Below are 15694 nucleotides of genomic sequence, written 5' to 3'. Positions count from 1 at the left end.
ACAGATCTTGTTCGCCTCAATCGGGAGCGGGCCTTTGGCGGCCGAGGGGGGCTGGTCCCAGCTCCCAGGGGCGTGTGCCCTGTGTAGTGATGGTGGCCGTCTGCCGGACACAGACTCGTTCCCAGCCGCCTTAGAGACCCCATCACACGGCTGCAGGGAGTCCTGAGCGGGCTCTTCCCCCCCTAAGCCCCCTTATTCCGGGAGTGCCCGGGGAGCTGTTCCCCAAGCCCTTGTCCAAACCCAGGCGCTTCTCTTCCCCTCCCCGCGCTGGGGGGACCCACGGATGGCTCCCAAATGGGGGTGTCGGGGGGCATCCCCCAGCGCCAGTCCCTGCCCCAGGCTCCCTCCTGGCGCTGGCTCGGCCGGGGCCGGTGCAGGCTCCCCCCGTGCCCGCTAGGGGGCTGCGTGCGGGGCCAGGCCGGGAGAGGCGGCGGGGGGCGGGCAGGGAGTGGGGCGGGGGGGGGAAGCCATGCTGCTGAAATTTAAGCCAGAGCCAGCCACAGCCGAGCCATCGCGGGCGCCCTCCGCCGCAGCCTGCGCCGGGGCTCTGCGCTGCGCGCCGGCAGGCTGAGCAGGGGCAGCCGGCTGGAGCTGGGAGCCGCCGATCCCCAGGGCACCTGCCGCCGCCGGAGCTGGCCGCCCGACTTGCTGTCCCCGCGGGAGGAGTGGGGCGCGGGGGAGCCGGCACCGCGGAGCACCGGAGCCTGGCTGCAGCTGCTGCCGGTAAGTCCGCGGCGGCCCCCGCTGGTTTTCAGCACCACGGAGAGCGCTGCCGGGAGCCGGCCTCGCTGCCAGCCCCGTGCGCTGGGTGCAGCCCCGCCCGAGGGCGAGCCGGGGAGCTCCTGGCACAGCGCGGTTGGGGCGGGGGGGTCGAGCCCCGGGTTCCCCCTGGCGGACCAGCCACGCAACCTGGCCGAAAGGGGATGCCACAAGTGGAGTGTCCCTGCCCGGGGCGGCGCAGGGCGGAGGCTGCTGGGGGTGCTCGCTGAGGATCGGGCCCTCAGTGGCTCGGTGATGGCTAGCGAGGGGCCGATTTGGCAAGTGGTGGGGCCTGAGGGGGGAGTTGCAAGGCTGGGTGCGCTTCTCTGCAAAGAGTCTCCACCGCGCTCGCCCTGGGGAAATGCTCCCTCCTGCATGCCAAGGCGGCCGGGCCAGGCCTTCATTGGACACCGTCCGGGACAAGCTCGGTTCCTCTGTGCGCTGTAGTTCAGTCCCTAGCCACGGCGAGCCCCCAATGGCAAGGCTCTTACCTGACCGCGTTCCCTCCTGCGCCGCCTGCTTTCCCACCTCCAGAGCCCCTCCTGGGAAGGGCCGGTGGGGGTGCCGTGCTCCCCTCTGAGTCTGGGGACCCAGCCCCCCAGTATGGTGTGGGGCACTGGGCTCAGGGAAGTGCCATGTGGAGGTCCCCACGGATTGGGGTCACTGAACATCCCATGCTTCTGAGAACCCCGATGTTCCAACTTGGAGAGCTAAAGTTTGTTTCCTTAAATTCCCCTGCATTTCCCCCTAGATAGGGTGCTCTTTGCTTTTTGCCCTAACTGTAGGGTGATATTCCTTACACAGCTGCCACCTTCCACCGAAGAACTGCCTGCAGATGGGGGTAGGCAAAGGGTTTGGGTTTTTTTGTTTTTGTTTTTTTGGTATGTTGTTTGGGCCAGATCATACACTGATGTAAATCAGCAGTTTTCCAGCAAAGTCAATGGAGCTAAATTGATTCACATCAGCTGAGGATCTGGCCTGATATTTTGTGAAGCACTTGGGGATACAGTAAGACCTCACTGATTTTAGAGGGGAAGCCAGAACCTGGGTGCAGAAAGTAGAATGAGGGATGGGGTGGATGGGACCCAAGGAGGAAAGACATGGATGCAACTGACAAACCTGGACAAGAACACTGAGTGAGCCCTTTGGTGAATTTGTCCCTCTTTTCTTCTCATCTGAACTCTGGCCATTCCAGGGGACACCTGCCTGGCTTGACTACCCCTAGAGCTGTCCCTGGAAGTGAGTCTGAAGTGCCTGAAATTGACACTCAGGAAGTTTAGCTGATTTGGTTTTCCTTGCTGTGTAACACAGCTCTCATTTTGCAGGCTTCTTGTAGGTTTCCCATGAAGAGGGGATGGGGAGGGTTGGCTGAAGTGGAGATTTGGGCGTTTCCCACACACAAATGAATTAAATGCACTCCATTCACAATTACCGGTTACAACTTTTAACGGGGAGGAATGGGGCCCCGTGTAAGATGCTTACTGGAGAATCGGAGAGCTTGGTCCCAGGTGCTGGGTACTGCAGAGGTTTCAGTCTGGTTTTATTTTTCTGTTCTCCCCTGTGGAAAGTACATCCCTGCTTAAAGATCTCATGCAAACAGCCTGCAGTAGGGCTGGGGAGAATTAGGCCCAGTGTGGCAGAGGACTAGGAAGGAGTATTTCTTCCCCTCTGGCGGCTGCACCTTCTTCTTGCACCGCTTTAGACAGAGATCTCCTGTATATTTAATAGCTGTCTCCCAACCCTATTCAGGGACCATGTGCTGCGGGGGGAGAACTAAGGTAATTTGTTTTCAGTTTTTAACGATTCTTTATTTTAACTGAAAAATCCCTGGGTTTTACAAAAGCTATTGTTTGGTTTTGACTTGTTTTCTGTCCCAAATTTGAACCCCCTCAAGTACAGGAATGTATTGATTATTAAGAAAATCCAGTACATTACCGTAGGTAGATCTGTTGTGTTAATGTTAGTCTAAGTGTAAATATGTGGCTTTTAAACTAAGGCAATGCAGTGGAAGATACATATGTGTATTTGTAAGTGTACATACAGCTAATATACAGCTCATTAAAGAAACCACAGCATTCAACTGCTTTTACATTTCTCTAAATGCTGCTTTTTTGTACTCCTGTCCCCCAGTATTGACCCAATAGTTACCCAGAAAACTGTAAAGTGTTTTTTTGGTTTTTTTTTTGTTTTTTGGTACTGATTTCCACCCCCTTTTATAACTTTAAATAATCACTGATAAATTCATGGGAAATATAAAACAAAATAAATTCCAAATGAAAGGAATAACGAACTCTGAAGCTCTTTCTGTTTGTGGGCCAGCTTTCAGGGCTTGACAGCGCCTTGCTCTCTGGGAACAAGGCAGTTCCCTGTCTCTGCATTTGCCAGCTAGCTTACCAGGGCCTGTATTACTAAAGGAATGTCTGTTTTACCCTTGGATTTTTTGGACACCTTTCTGATTGCTCTGTCCTCATGGCTCTTCCAGCACTGGATGGGTAACATGCATGAGTTATATCGCTGGGCAGGGAAGCAGCAGTTTAATGCATGCACGTAAAGACTGGGCAAGGACAAACAGACAGGGAAACATAAACTCTGGCGATGGATAAACACTGCAGCTAGCTCTGCAGCCTTGGCAGAATGTGGCCTCCAGTCTGTTTGTTCATTAGGATATTGGGGATTAAACACACAGTTCTATTGAACCAACATGTCAATTTGCTGCAAGAAATTTGGAGTTCCTGCTCCTAAACTTACCCTACCTTTGGGCTGGGGGCTCAGCGCAGGACTTGAGTTTCTGAAGCAGATGATCAGCAGAACTGGGAATTAAGTGGTGGACGTAGTGGCCTTCTGAGCTCCATTTGTGCCGTCAACTTGTAAAGAGTTATTTAGGAAGATCTTCTGTCTGAATTGCTTTAGGGCTGCTCTCCCTTCATGCTGGAGAGCAGCATTTCCCAGCAGCTTCTACTGTAACCATGTGGAGCATAAAGAGCAGCTGGCTAGGCCAAGAGAGGTCCATGGGTTGGGCATGTGGGCCCATGACTGTGGATGCACTAGCCAAAACTAATGCTGTAAGAAAGGCTGATGTTGCCCTGTCCAATCCTGCAGTGACCTCCTGGGCCAAGCCCGTTTACTTGGCCTTTGTGATCTTGGTCCCCTGCATAACTGCTGAGAAATAAGAAAGACTTAATCAAAGAAACTGGAAACAAAACGCAGTGAAGAGCTTTTTGGACCCCAGGTCCCCAGCTATAATCTGGTCCAAATCAGCAGCATATGACACTGCTTGGTGATCTATGGGCAATGAGTTTGGGTGCCTTACTGCCGTTTCTAGTGGTTAGGTCTCTTTATTGCACAAACCACCCTTGCAGCTGGCGCCCTACTTGGCAATTTCACCAGAGGCGCCAAATGCTGGGGGCTGAGTGCCTAGAGGCAGTCCCTCCGGGGCAGAGGGGGAGAAGCTTGCCTGGCTGCTGCCAGTTGTGTGCACAAGGCAGCAGGCTCCAGCACCACTCTCAGGGAGTTGCCTGTTCTTCTTTCAAAGCAAATTCTTTCCTGATGAGGACAGCCTGCTACCTAGTGGGCAGCACCCTGCATTGGCATGTGGGAAAACAGGTTCAACTGCCGGTCCTGTTTCCTGCTTGCAGTGCCTGGGTTTGCCTTATGGGCAGCACCTCAGCTTCTGAGACAGAAAGGTTGCTTCCTGGTCCAGATAATTAAAGGCAGTGCTTTCTGCTGAGCTCAGGAGTGGCATACTCAGGATTGCAGAGTATGTCACTCTCATAGGGCCTATGAAGGTGAAAGGTGGGTCCCATCTGCTCTTCCTTTGCTTTGGTTATCTTAGCAATGTAGTGATGGGGTCTGGGCACAAGCCTGGAGGCGTAAGGGAGAAGACCTAGGTTAGAATGGGGCTGGGAAGTGGAATACTCAAAGCTCTGAGATCCAGGGCAAAGAAGAAAACTCAGCCCTATCTTGACCCTGCTAGCTACAGATTCTGCTGGCTCTTTGACATGCAAAGGAGTATGGGCTAGTGGCTAAAGCACCGCAGTGGGAGGAAGGACTTTTGGGCCCTGACTTCCTGTGTGACTTTAGGCTAGGCCTTGTAAAGGCCTGATTCCAAACTCTTTCACCACTTTACAGTGGAGTCCAGAACCTCTGAGAATCAGGCCCTTAATGTCTCTGCTCCAATCTCCCCTTGAATGTGTGGTATCATTGCCCTCTTTCTAATCTACCTGCCTCACACAGGGGGGCTCATTAAGGCTTGTAGAGGGCTTTGCAACCCTTGGATGGAAGGTGCTGTAGAAGTGCAACCATACAATGCTGAGGTTCTTCAGCTAGCAGCACAATGCTGCCTTCCATGTGCAGGTGACTGTGCCAATCCAGACCCCTATGGAAAGGCTCTAGGCTGAGTTTATCCCCGAGGGCAGTATACTTACCACTAAATATCACCCCCTAATCTATGTAGCTATGCCATCTGAAGCCCTAGTCTAGGAGCCTTTTCACTAGTATAGTTTATTTTGTGTGGGGAACTGGCATAAGCTATACAAGCACTAGAACTGTTTTGCTGATATAAGCTGTGCCTCGTCTAGGGGGTTTGCTGAAATAAATATACCAGAAAACCCTCCCTAGTGTAGTCAAGCTCTTGGATGTTTCAGTGTACTGAAACCTGGACTGAGGTCTCCACCCCCAGATGCAGCTCTAGCTTTTCCAGAAAAGTTAAATTGCCCAATCCACTCTGTACCTGGAGTGACCCAAATAAAGTATTCTTGGGGGAGTGATGGTTTTAGATTTTGTTGTTGTTTTCACTGTAAAACCTCCATGCCCTTTGAAGTCCAACCACTCCACCCTCAATCTGCAGCTGTGGCCATTTGCTTGTTGTGGGTGCAACGTTTGGAGAGTCGTCACTCAGTTTAGTCCCAAAGTTCTACCCAACCCCCCCTCAGGCTTGTTCCTTAACCTTCTTCACATCAAAAATAACAGAGCAGGAAGGGGGGCTGTGGAAAGAGCTACTTACAAGGCAAGAAGAAAGCCCACAGCATTCTGTTTCCAGTAGGACTAATGGTTGTGTCCCCGCATACTGGATCCTCCATTTGGGCCCATTGTAGGGGGAGGCAGATGTTTGTGGATTATTGTTCAAAATGAATTCAGGGATGGTGAGAGGTACCACCATGAACCCTGGAGAACAAAGTCCACCTGAGACCTTGCCCCACCAACAAGTTATACCATAGTACTCCTATAGTTAAAGCAGTGCAGCCTCTGTAGTGTGGATGCTATTATATGGGTCTAAATGTTCTTATACTGGTATAGCTGTTCCTGAATGGGAAGGGGACTAAGCTATACTGGTATAATGCACACTTATACTAGTATAACAGTGTCCACCCTAGGGCTTATGCCAGTCTAACTAGATCACTAAACTATAACACCCCTAAGCTGAATGCTAATACCAGTGCAAAATCTATGCATGGACCAGGCCTCATTTCAGTCCCCAGACCACCTACAGGGCAGGCAAGGGGAGTGCACGGGTTCCCTCTACTAACATGTCTCAATCCCCACTCTCCACAGGCCACTCAATCCTTGGCCTGTTGTCTTGGAATGCCAATGAGGGTGTGAATTAGAACCAGCTGGCATGCGGGACGCGAGATCCTTGCACACAGGCCACTACAGGGTAAGAACTGGGGCAGGTGACTGAGAAGTGAAGGGGCTCTACGACTGATCACCAGTCCTCTTGTTACTTTTGTGTCTGAATCTTTCTTGACTAGGTAGCAAAATGCAATAAACACAGTGTGAGAGGGATCATTAGCGGTGTAACTGTGTAGGGTATAAAGCAGGGCTTGAAGCATATTATATAAGCAAACATAAAGTAATCATAAATTAGATGGTGAAAGAAGTCAATTAATTGATGAAACTGCCCAAGCAGAAGAGAGAGGAAACCCAGCATGCAGGAGCTGAGGCACTTTGTGACGTGATACAGTATTAATTTGTAATCCCTTTTTTCTTTAATTGTGTCTGTAATGAGAAATTAAATGTCAACTTCATTGGATGCTGCTCCCCCAAAGAGAGAAGACATGTGCCTGGTCACAATGGGATTTTGCCTACAGGTGTAGCTGCATTGGTGGAAACACCTGGAGTGACATGACTTACAGTTTCAGAATAACAGCCGTGTTAGTCTGTATTCGCAAAAAGAAAAGGAGTACTTGTGGCACCTTAGAGACTAACCAATTTATTTGAGCATAAGCTTTCGTGAGCTACAGCTCACTTCATCGGATGCATACTGTGGAAAGTGTAGAAGAACTTTTTATACACACAAAGCATGAAAAAACACCTCCCCCCACCCCACTCTCCTGTTGGTAATAGCTTATCTAAAGTGATCACTCTCCTTACAATGTGTATGATAATCAAGTTGGGCCATTTCCAGCACAAATCCAGGTTTTCTCACACACACCCCCCCACACACAAACCCACTCTCCTGCTGGTAATAGCTTATCTAAAGTGACCACTCTCCTTCCAATGTGTATGATAATCAAGTTGGGTGATTTCCAGCACAAATCCAGGGTTTAACAAGAACGGCGAGGGGAGGAAAAAACAAGGGGAAATAGGTTTCAGAGTAACAGCCGTGTTAGTCTGTATTCACAAAAAGAAAAGGAGTACTTGTGGCACCTTAGAGACTAACCAATTTATTTGAGCATGAGCTTTCGTGAGCTACAGCTCACTTCATCGGATGCATACCGTGGAAACTGCAGCAGACTTTATATACACACAGAGAATATGAAACAATACCTCCTCCCACCCCACTGTCCTGCTGGTAATAGCTTATCTAAAGTGATCATCAAGTTGGGCCATTTCCAGCACAAATCCAGGTTTTCCCACCCTCCACCCCCGCACACAAATTCACTCTCCTGCTGGTGATAGCCCATCCAAAGTGACAACTCTCTACACAATGTGCATGATAATCAAGGTGGGCCATTTCCAGCACAAATCCAGGTTCTCTCACCCCCTCACCCCCCTCCCAAAAACCACACACAAAAACTCACTATCCTGCTGGTAATAGCTCATCCAAAGTGACCACTCTCTACACAATGTGCATGATAATCAAGGTGGGCCATTTCCAGCACAAATCCGGGTTTTCTCACCCCCCCACCCCCATACACACACAAACTCACTCTCCTGCTGGTAATAGCTCATCCAAATTGACCACTCTCCAAGTTTAAATCCAAGTTAAACCAGAACATCTGGGCGGGGTGGGGGGGTAGGAAAAAACAAGGGGAAATAGGCTACCTTGCATAATGACTTAGCCACTCCCAGTCTCTATTTAAGCCTAAATTAATAGTATCCAATTTGCAAATGAATTCCAATTCAGCAGTTTCTCGCTGGAGTCTGGATTTGAAGTTTTTTTGTTTTAAGATAGCGACCTTCATGTCTGTGATTGCGTGACCAGAGAGATTGAAGTGTTCTCCGACTGGTTTATGAATGTTATAATTCTTGACATCTGATTTGTGTCCATTTATTCTTTTATGTAGAGACTGTCCAGTTTGACCAATGTCAATGGCAGAGGGGCATTGCTGGCACATGATGGCATATATCACATTGGTGGATGTGCAGGTGAACGAGCCTCTGATAGTGTGGCTGATGTTATTAGGCCCTGTGATGGTGTCCCCTGAATAGATATGTGGGCACAATTGGCAACGGGCTTTGTTGCAAGGATAAGTTCCTGGGTTAGTGGTTCTGTTGTGTGGTATGTAGTTGTTGGTGAGTATTTGCTTCAGGTTGCGGGGCTGTCTGTAGGCAAGGACTGGCCTGTCTCCCAAGATTTGTGAGAGTGTTGGGTCATCCTTCAGGATAGGTTGTAGATCCTTAATAATGCGTTGGAGGGGTTTTAGTTGGGGGCTGAAGGTGACGGCTAGTGGCGTTCTGTTATTTTCTTTGTTAGGCCTGTCCTGTAGTAGGTAACTTCTGGGAACTCTTCTGGCTCTATCAATCTGTTTCTTTACTTCCGCAGGTGGGTATTGTAGTTGTAAGAAAGCTTGACAGAGATCTTGTAGGTGTTTGTCTCTGTCTGAGGGGTTGGAGCAAATGCGGTTGTATCGCAGAGCTTGGCTGTAGACGATGGATCGTGTGGTGTGGTTAGGGTGAAAGCTGGAGGCATGCAGGTAGGAATAGCGGTCAGTAGGTTTCCGGTATAGGGTGGTGTTTATGTGACCATTGTTTATTAGCACTGTAGTGTCCAGGAAGTGGATCTCTTGTGTGGACTGGACCAGGCTGAGGTTGATGGTGGGATGGAAAGTGTTGAAATCATGGTGGAATTCCTCAAGGGCTTCTTTTCCATGGGTCCAGATGATGAAGATGTCATCAATATAGCGCAAGTAGAGTAGGGGCTTTAGGGGACGAGAGCTGAGGAAGCGTTGTTCTAAATCAGCCATAAAAATGTTGGCATACTGTGGGGCCATGCGGGTGCCCATAGCAGTGCCGCTGATCTGAAGGTATACATTGTCCCCAAATGTAATATAGTTATGGGTAAGGACAAAGTCACAAAGTTCAGCCACCAGGTTAGCCGTGACATTATCGGGGATAGTGTTCTTGACGGCTTGTAGTCCATCTTTGTGTGGAATGTTGGTGTAGAGGGCTTCTACATCCATAGTGGCCAGGATGGTGTTATCAGGAAGATCACCGATGGATTGAAGTTTTCTCAGGAAGTCAGTGGTGTCTTGAAGGTAGCTGGGAGTGCTGGTAGTGTAGGGCCTGAGGAGGGAGTCTACATAGCCAGACAATCCTGTTGTCAGGGTGCCAATGCCTGAGATGATGGGGCGCCCAGGATTTCCAGGTTTATGGATCTTGGGTAGTAGATAGAATATCCCAGGTCGGGGTTCTAGGGGTGTGTCTGTGCGGATTTGATCTTGTGCTTTTTCAGGAAGTTTCTTGAGCAAATGCTGTAGTTGCTTTTGGTAACTCTCAGTGGGATCATAGGGTAATGGCTTGTAGAAACTCGTGTTGGAGAGCTGCCGAGCAGCCTCTTGTTCATATTCTGACCTATTCATGATGACGACAGCACCTCCTTTGTCAGCCTTTTTGATTATGATGTCAGAGTTGTTTCTGAGGCTGTGGATGGCATTGCGTTCCGCATGGCTGAGGTTATGGGGCAAGTGATGCTGCTTTTCCACAATTTCAGCCTGTGCACGTCGGCGGAAGCACTCTATGTAGAAGTCCAGTCTGCTGTTTCGACCTTCAGGAGGAGTCCTCCTAGAATCCCTCTTTCTGTAGTGTTGGTAGGGAGACCTCTGTGGATTAGTATGTTGTTCAGAGGTATTTTGGAAATATTCCTTGAGTCGGAGACGTCAAAAATAGGATTCTAGGTCACCACAGAACTGTATCATGTTCGTGGGGGTGGAGGGGCAGAAGGAGAGGCCCCGAGATAGAACAGCTGCTTCTGCTGGGCTGAGAGTATAGTTGGATAGGTTAACAATATTGCTAGGTGGGTTGAGGGAACCATTGCTGTGGCCCCTTGTAGCACGTAGTAGTTTAGAAAGTTTAGTGTCCTTTTTCTTTTGTAGAGAAGCAAAGTGTGTGTTGTAAATGGCTTGTCTAGTTTTAGTAAAATCCAGCCACGAGGAAGTTTGTGTGGAAGGTTGGTTTTTTATGAGAGTATCCATTTTTGAGAGCTCATTCTTAATCTTTCCCTGTTTGCTGTAGAGGATGTTGATCAGGTGATTCCGCAGTTTCTTTGAGAGCGTGTGGCACAAGCTGTCAGCATAGTCTGTGTGGTATGTAGATTGTAATGGACTTTTTACCTTCAGTCCTTTTGGTACGATGTCCATCTGTTTGCATTTGGAAAGGAAGATGATGTCTGTCTGTATCTGTACAAGTTTTTTCATGTAGTTGATAGATTTCCACTCCATACGGCTAAATGCAGTGCCTTGCATAATGACAGGTTTCAGAGTAACAGCCGTGTTAATCTGTATTCACAAAAAGAAAAGGAGTACTTGTGGCACCTTAGAGACTAAGCAATTTATTTGAGCATGAGCTTTCGTGAGCTACAGCTCACTTCATCGGATGCATACCGTGGAAACTGCAGCAGACTTTATATACACACAGAGAATATGAAACAATACCTCCTCCCACCCCACTGTCCTGCTGGTAATAGCTTATCTAAAGTGATCATCAAGTTGGGCCATTTCCAGCACAAATCCAGGTTTTCTCACCCTCCACCCCCCCACACAAATTCACTCTCCTGCTGGTGATAGCCCATCCAAAGTGACAACTCTCTACACAATGTGCATGATAATCAAGTTGGGCCATTTCCTGCACAAATCCAGGTTCTCTCACCCCCCTCCCAAAAACCACACACACAAACTCACTATCCTGCTGGTAATAGCTCATCCAAAGTGACCACTCTCCCTACAATGTGCATGATCACTTTAGATAAGCTATTACCAGCAGGACAGTGGGGTGGTAGGAGGTATTGTTTCATATTCTCTGTGTGTATATAAAGTCTGCTGCAGTTTCCACGGTATGCATCCGATGAAGTGAGCTGTAGCTCACGAAAGCTCATGCTCAAATAAATTGGTTAGTCTCTAAGGTGCCACAAGTACTCCTTTTCTTTTTAAGGGGAAATAGGTTACCTTGCATAATGACTTAGCCACTCCCAGTCTCTATTCAAGCCTAAGTTAATTGTATCCAATTTGCAAATGAATTCCAATTCAACAGTTTCTCGCTGGAGTCTGGATTTGAAGTTTTTTTTGTTGTAATATCGCAACTTTCATGTCTGTAATCGCGTGACCAGAGAGATTGAAGTGTTCTCCGACTGGTTTATGAATGTTATAATTCTTGACATCTGATTTGTGTCCATTTATTCTTTTATGTAGAGAATGTCCGGTTTGACCAATGTACATGGCAGAGGGGCATTGCTGGCACATGATGGCATATATCACATTGGTGGATGTGCAGATGAACGAGCCTCTTATAGTGTGGCTGATGTTGTTAGGCCCTGTGATGGTGTCCCCTGAATAGATATGTGGACACAGTTGGCAACGGGCTTTGTTGTAAGGATAGGTTCCTGGGTTAGTGGTTCCGTTGTGTGGTATGTGGTTGCTGGTGAGTATTTGCTTCAGGTTGGGGGGCTGTCTGTAGGCAAGGACTGGCCTGTCTCCCAAGATTTGTGAGAGTGTTGGGTCATCCTTCAGGATAGGTTGTAGATCCTTAATAATGCGTTGGAGGGCTTTTAGTTGGGGGCTGAAGGTGACAGCTAGTGGCGTTCTGTTATTTTCTTTGTTAGGCCTGTCCTGTAGTAGGTAACTTCTGGGAGCTCTTCTGGCTCTATCAATCTGTTTCTTCACTTCCGCAGGTGGGTATTGTAGTTGTAAGAATGCTTGATAGAGATCTTGTAGGTGTTTGTCTCTGTCTGAGGGGTTGGAGCAAATGCGGTTGTATCGCAGAGCTTGGCTGTAGACGATGGATCGTGTGGTGTGGTCAGATGTCAAGAATTATAACATTCATAAACCAGTCGGAGAACACTTCAATCTCTCTGGTCACGCAATTACAGACATGAAAGTTGCGATATTACAAAAAAAAAACTTTAAATCCAGACTCCAGCAAGAAACTGTTGAATTGGAATTCATTTGCAAATTGGATACAATTAACTTAGGCTTGAATAGAGACTGGGAGTGGCTAAGTCATTATGCAAGGTAACCTATTTCCCCTTGTTTTTTCCTCCCCCCCCCCCCCCCCCGACGTTCTTCTTAAACCCTGGATTTGTGCTGGAAATCGCCCAACTTGGTTATCATACACATTGTAAGGAGAGTGGTCACTTTAGATAAGCTATTACCAGCAGGAGAGTGGGGTGAGGGGAGGTATTTTTTCATGCTTTGTGTATATAAAAAGATCTTCTACACTTTCAACAGTATGCATCCGATGAAGTGAGCTGTAGCTCACGAAAGCTTATGCTCAAATAAATTGGTTTGTCTCTAAGGTGCCACAAGTACTCCTTTTCTTTTCATGACTTACAGTGCTGCTGTGTGGTTTAGCCTGTTTGGGGATTGAGCTCTTATCGCTGCAGTAGTGGAAAACCCCAAGTATGACATGCCATTCTCTGACACAGTGTGACTGGCACAGATGCCTATGACCTCAGGTGTGTCTTGCACTGCTGCAGCTATGCCAGTGGCTAAAATCCGGGAGTAGACAAGGCTGGAATCAGGTGGGACCAGCATGACTCTCACACACCACTATCCCATATCCCAACACCCCCACAATGGTTTTAACTGGGCATGTAGGGCCTAACTCTGCTGTGGAGCTAGCTCGAAGTGATCGCTACACTTGCTGGCTCTTACGTACTTGAAAGGTGAAGGGATGGTGATCAGCACTCCCCAAGGATAGTAGAGAATCCACCCACCTGATGATAGAATTGGTATCACATCATCCCCAAACTACGCAGCGCTAGCTGCCATGCTGTCGTATGTCAGGCAGAACGCACTAGAAGCTCGATGTATTTATATGAGCCAAGGGGGTAGATCATTCTTTCCTCTAGTCCCTTATTGGAAGGTTCATGGAGAGAATAAAAGGACAAAGGGAGACACGTTCTCTCTGACACACAATCCATCCATGTCTGATGGATTCTAGCAGAGACAGAAGCAACTCAGTCTCTTCCAGTAGCACGATTCCCTCACAATCTACCATTCTAGCTATACTTCATAACTTCCCTTTCTGTAATTTATGTCCTCCTGCATAGTTGCCATTTGTACCTGTTGCTCTATAATTGTTTTCTTCTGATAGTCTCTCACATGATTTCCCTTTTACATAGGAATGCCCTGACTTAAAGCAATCACATAGTGTCCCATACAGTCTAATTTGACCTCTAGTTAAAGACTGTCTCTACCCAGCCCCAACAGTGGTCGTTTCAATCAGCTTTTGTTGTAGTTTAAGAATCCTTTGACTATCCTGCTTGAGGGATGATCCCCTCTGTCTCATTTCAAGACAAACTAAGGAGTTCAGGCCATAGAGTTGTCCCTGCAAAGGTGGGAGTTAGTCACATAGACCAGTGCAGACATAGCATTAAAACTACATGAAATAACTCACTACAGGCCACCAAGCCTCCTGCTAAGTCTCTTCACTTGCAGTGTGGCTGTTCAGCATGTGGGAACCTGTGTGAGATTAGCTGGTTACCTCAAGGAGGGACCAAGCTGTACCGGGTTAGAGCTGTCTGCTGTTGTACTGTCTTATCAGTTCATCACCATAGACCTGAGCAGCTGGTGGCCTGTGGGCTTTTCATTCAGGGAAGGGCATTTGCAATACACGAGATACTAATCTGACTATGAGCAGTTGCCCTGTTGGTGGGAATCCCATTACTGTCAGTATATATAAATAATCCATTAATAGTTCCATTTCTGTACATTAAGATGCAACAGAAGTAGTGTTGCCCAGCAGCAAAGTGGTGGTCTTTGCCACTGCCCAAAAGGCCTCGAGCTCCAGGACCTTACCCCTGGAATCTGGCTGACTGGAGAAGAGGAGTATTTGTCCAGAAAGAGTTTATCCTACTTAAGTTTATCCATGTAGCACTGGGAAAGAGAGAAGTCAGTTTATTCCCCATGAAGCCAGACTTCTCCTGTCAGCTCTGGAGCTATGCCTGAGTTTACCATGCATTGGCTTGAGTCCCAGTCAGAACTCAGACATGTTGAGGCTTCCCTTTCCCTACTTAGCTTGACATCACAAGGGGCCAAACATTAAGGCAATTACATGCAGGATCTGGGTTCCATGATCAGAGGATTCCTGGATGGAGCAGTGAGTCTGAGGCAAAGTAGTAGGTGGCACTGCAGGGCATAGCTGATCGTGTCCAACTGTCTGATTTTGGGGAGGGGGGTCCTTCCTCTTGGGGGAGGTAAATGGGAACTCATCTGGTGGGCTTAGAGGAAGTCTGTCTAGTGAGAGTTGTGTGACTGGAATTTGAGGCATAACACTGAGACCACATCCCTTTGTGAGCCCCAAGAGGAAGAGAGGCAATTTTAGAGGGGCTCATGGGCACCAAATTCTAAATATGAAAAGTTTCATTCGAAGTTATGAGCAACCTTTGATCCCTGTCAATGCAGGAGACAGTGAACTTCGGGGCTAAGATGTTTTCAAACTTCCGCTGTACCTTCCCTTTGAAATACACAAGGCACATCCTACGTCAACTGTCTGAATCCATGATATTCCTTTCTGCCGTCTAGGGTATGTGGCCATGTTGCCACAAAATGCAACAGGTAACTGAGCAAAATACCAACTTGTAACAGCATTTAACTTATGTGAACCAACCAGCTGGGTGCAGACACATACAGGTTTCTGTGCTGATGCTGCTGGGACTGCCAGCCAGAGAGGTTTCCAAAGGTACCAGGAACAATGCCTAATCTACCCATCCATCATTTTAAAGGCAGGCAGAAAGGTTGCCGAGTTCCCTTCGTCATTGGAACGGATGGCTCCCAATGTCACTTGCCGGGTCAATGGCTGAACAATGGGATGCCCTGACACGTGTTTATAATCCCTGAGGGGAGCAATGGGCAGCCCAGCTTCCCTCTGCAACTGCGTTCTTCAGGGCACGGTTCTGCCAGCTTTAACACATGTGGAACACTGCCCTTCTCCACAGCTACTCCCGCTGAATGAAGGTGGCAGATGAAGCTGCTGCTTGACATCAATAAGCGTGGCAGAATCGGGCACTTAGCCATGCTGCTGCTTCATTCATGAGCATTGTCACTCACTGCATCCCTTTGCATTGGCTTTCCAGCAGCTTCTTCCTACGACCAGTGATTATTGCTTATTCATGAGGCTTGGTTTAGTCCTCCTTGGCATTAATTCACAGCTGGTATTTTATGTCTCTCAGCTGGTATTTAATGGTCTGGGTTGGCTGGCATTTTATATCTCCCTGGCATGAATAGTGTGGCTTGGCTGGTATTCTATATACCCGGCCTGGCTGGCTGGTATTCTAGGTCTC

At 48.3% G+C, this 15694-nt stretch overlaps 1 protein-coding gene across 4 annotated transcripts in view; it reads left to right on the top strand.

Moving 5' to 3' along the window:
- Window positions 1–503: 503 nt before the first annotated feature.
- Window positions 504–15694, top strand: part of TNR (tenascin R) — a 291672-nt gene continuing 276481 nt past the window's right edge. For all 4 annotated transcript variants that reach the window (XM_073356467.2, XM_073356466.2, XM_073356465.2 and 1 more), the window contains exon 1: window positions 504–723. The gene's annotated coding sequence lies outside the window, so the exon portion shown is untranslated. The remainder of the gene's footprint in view (window positions 724–15694) is intronic.

Source organism: Lepidochelys kempii, chromosome 8 (genome assembly GCF_965140285.1).
Source record: "Lepidochelys kempii isolate rLepKem1 chromosome 8, rLepKem1.hap1, whole genome shotgun sequence".
In the NCBI taxonomy this organism is placed as follows: domain Eukaryota; kingdom Metazoa; phylum Chordata; order Testudines; family Cheloniidae; genus Lepidochelys; species Lepidochelys kempii.
Note: the sequence above shows the minus strand (reverse complement) of the source record. Positions and strands in the feature narration are given on the sequence as shown.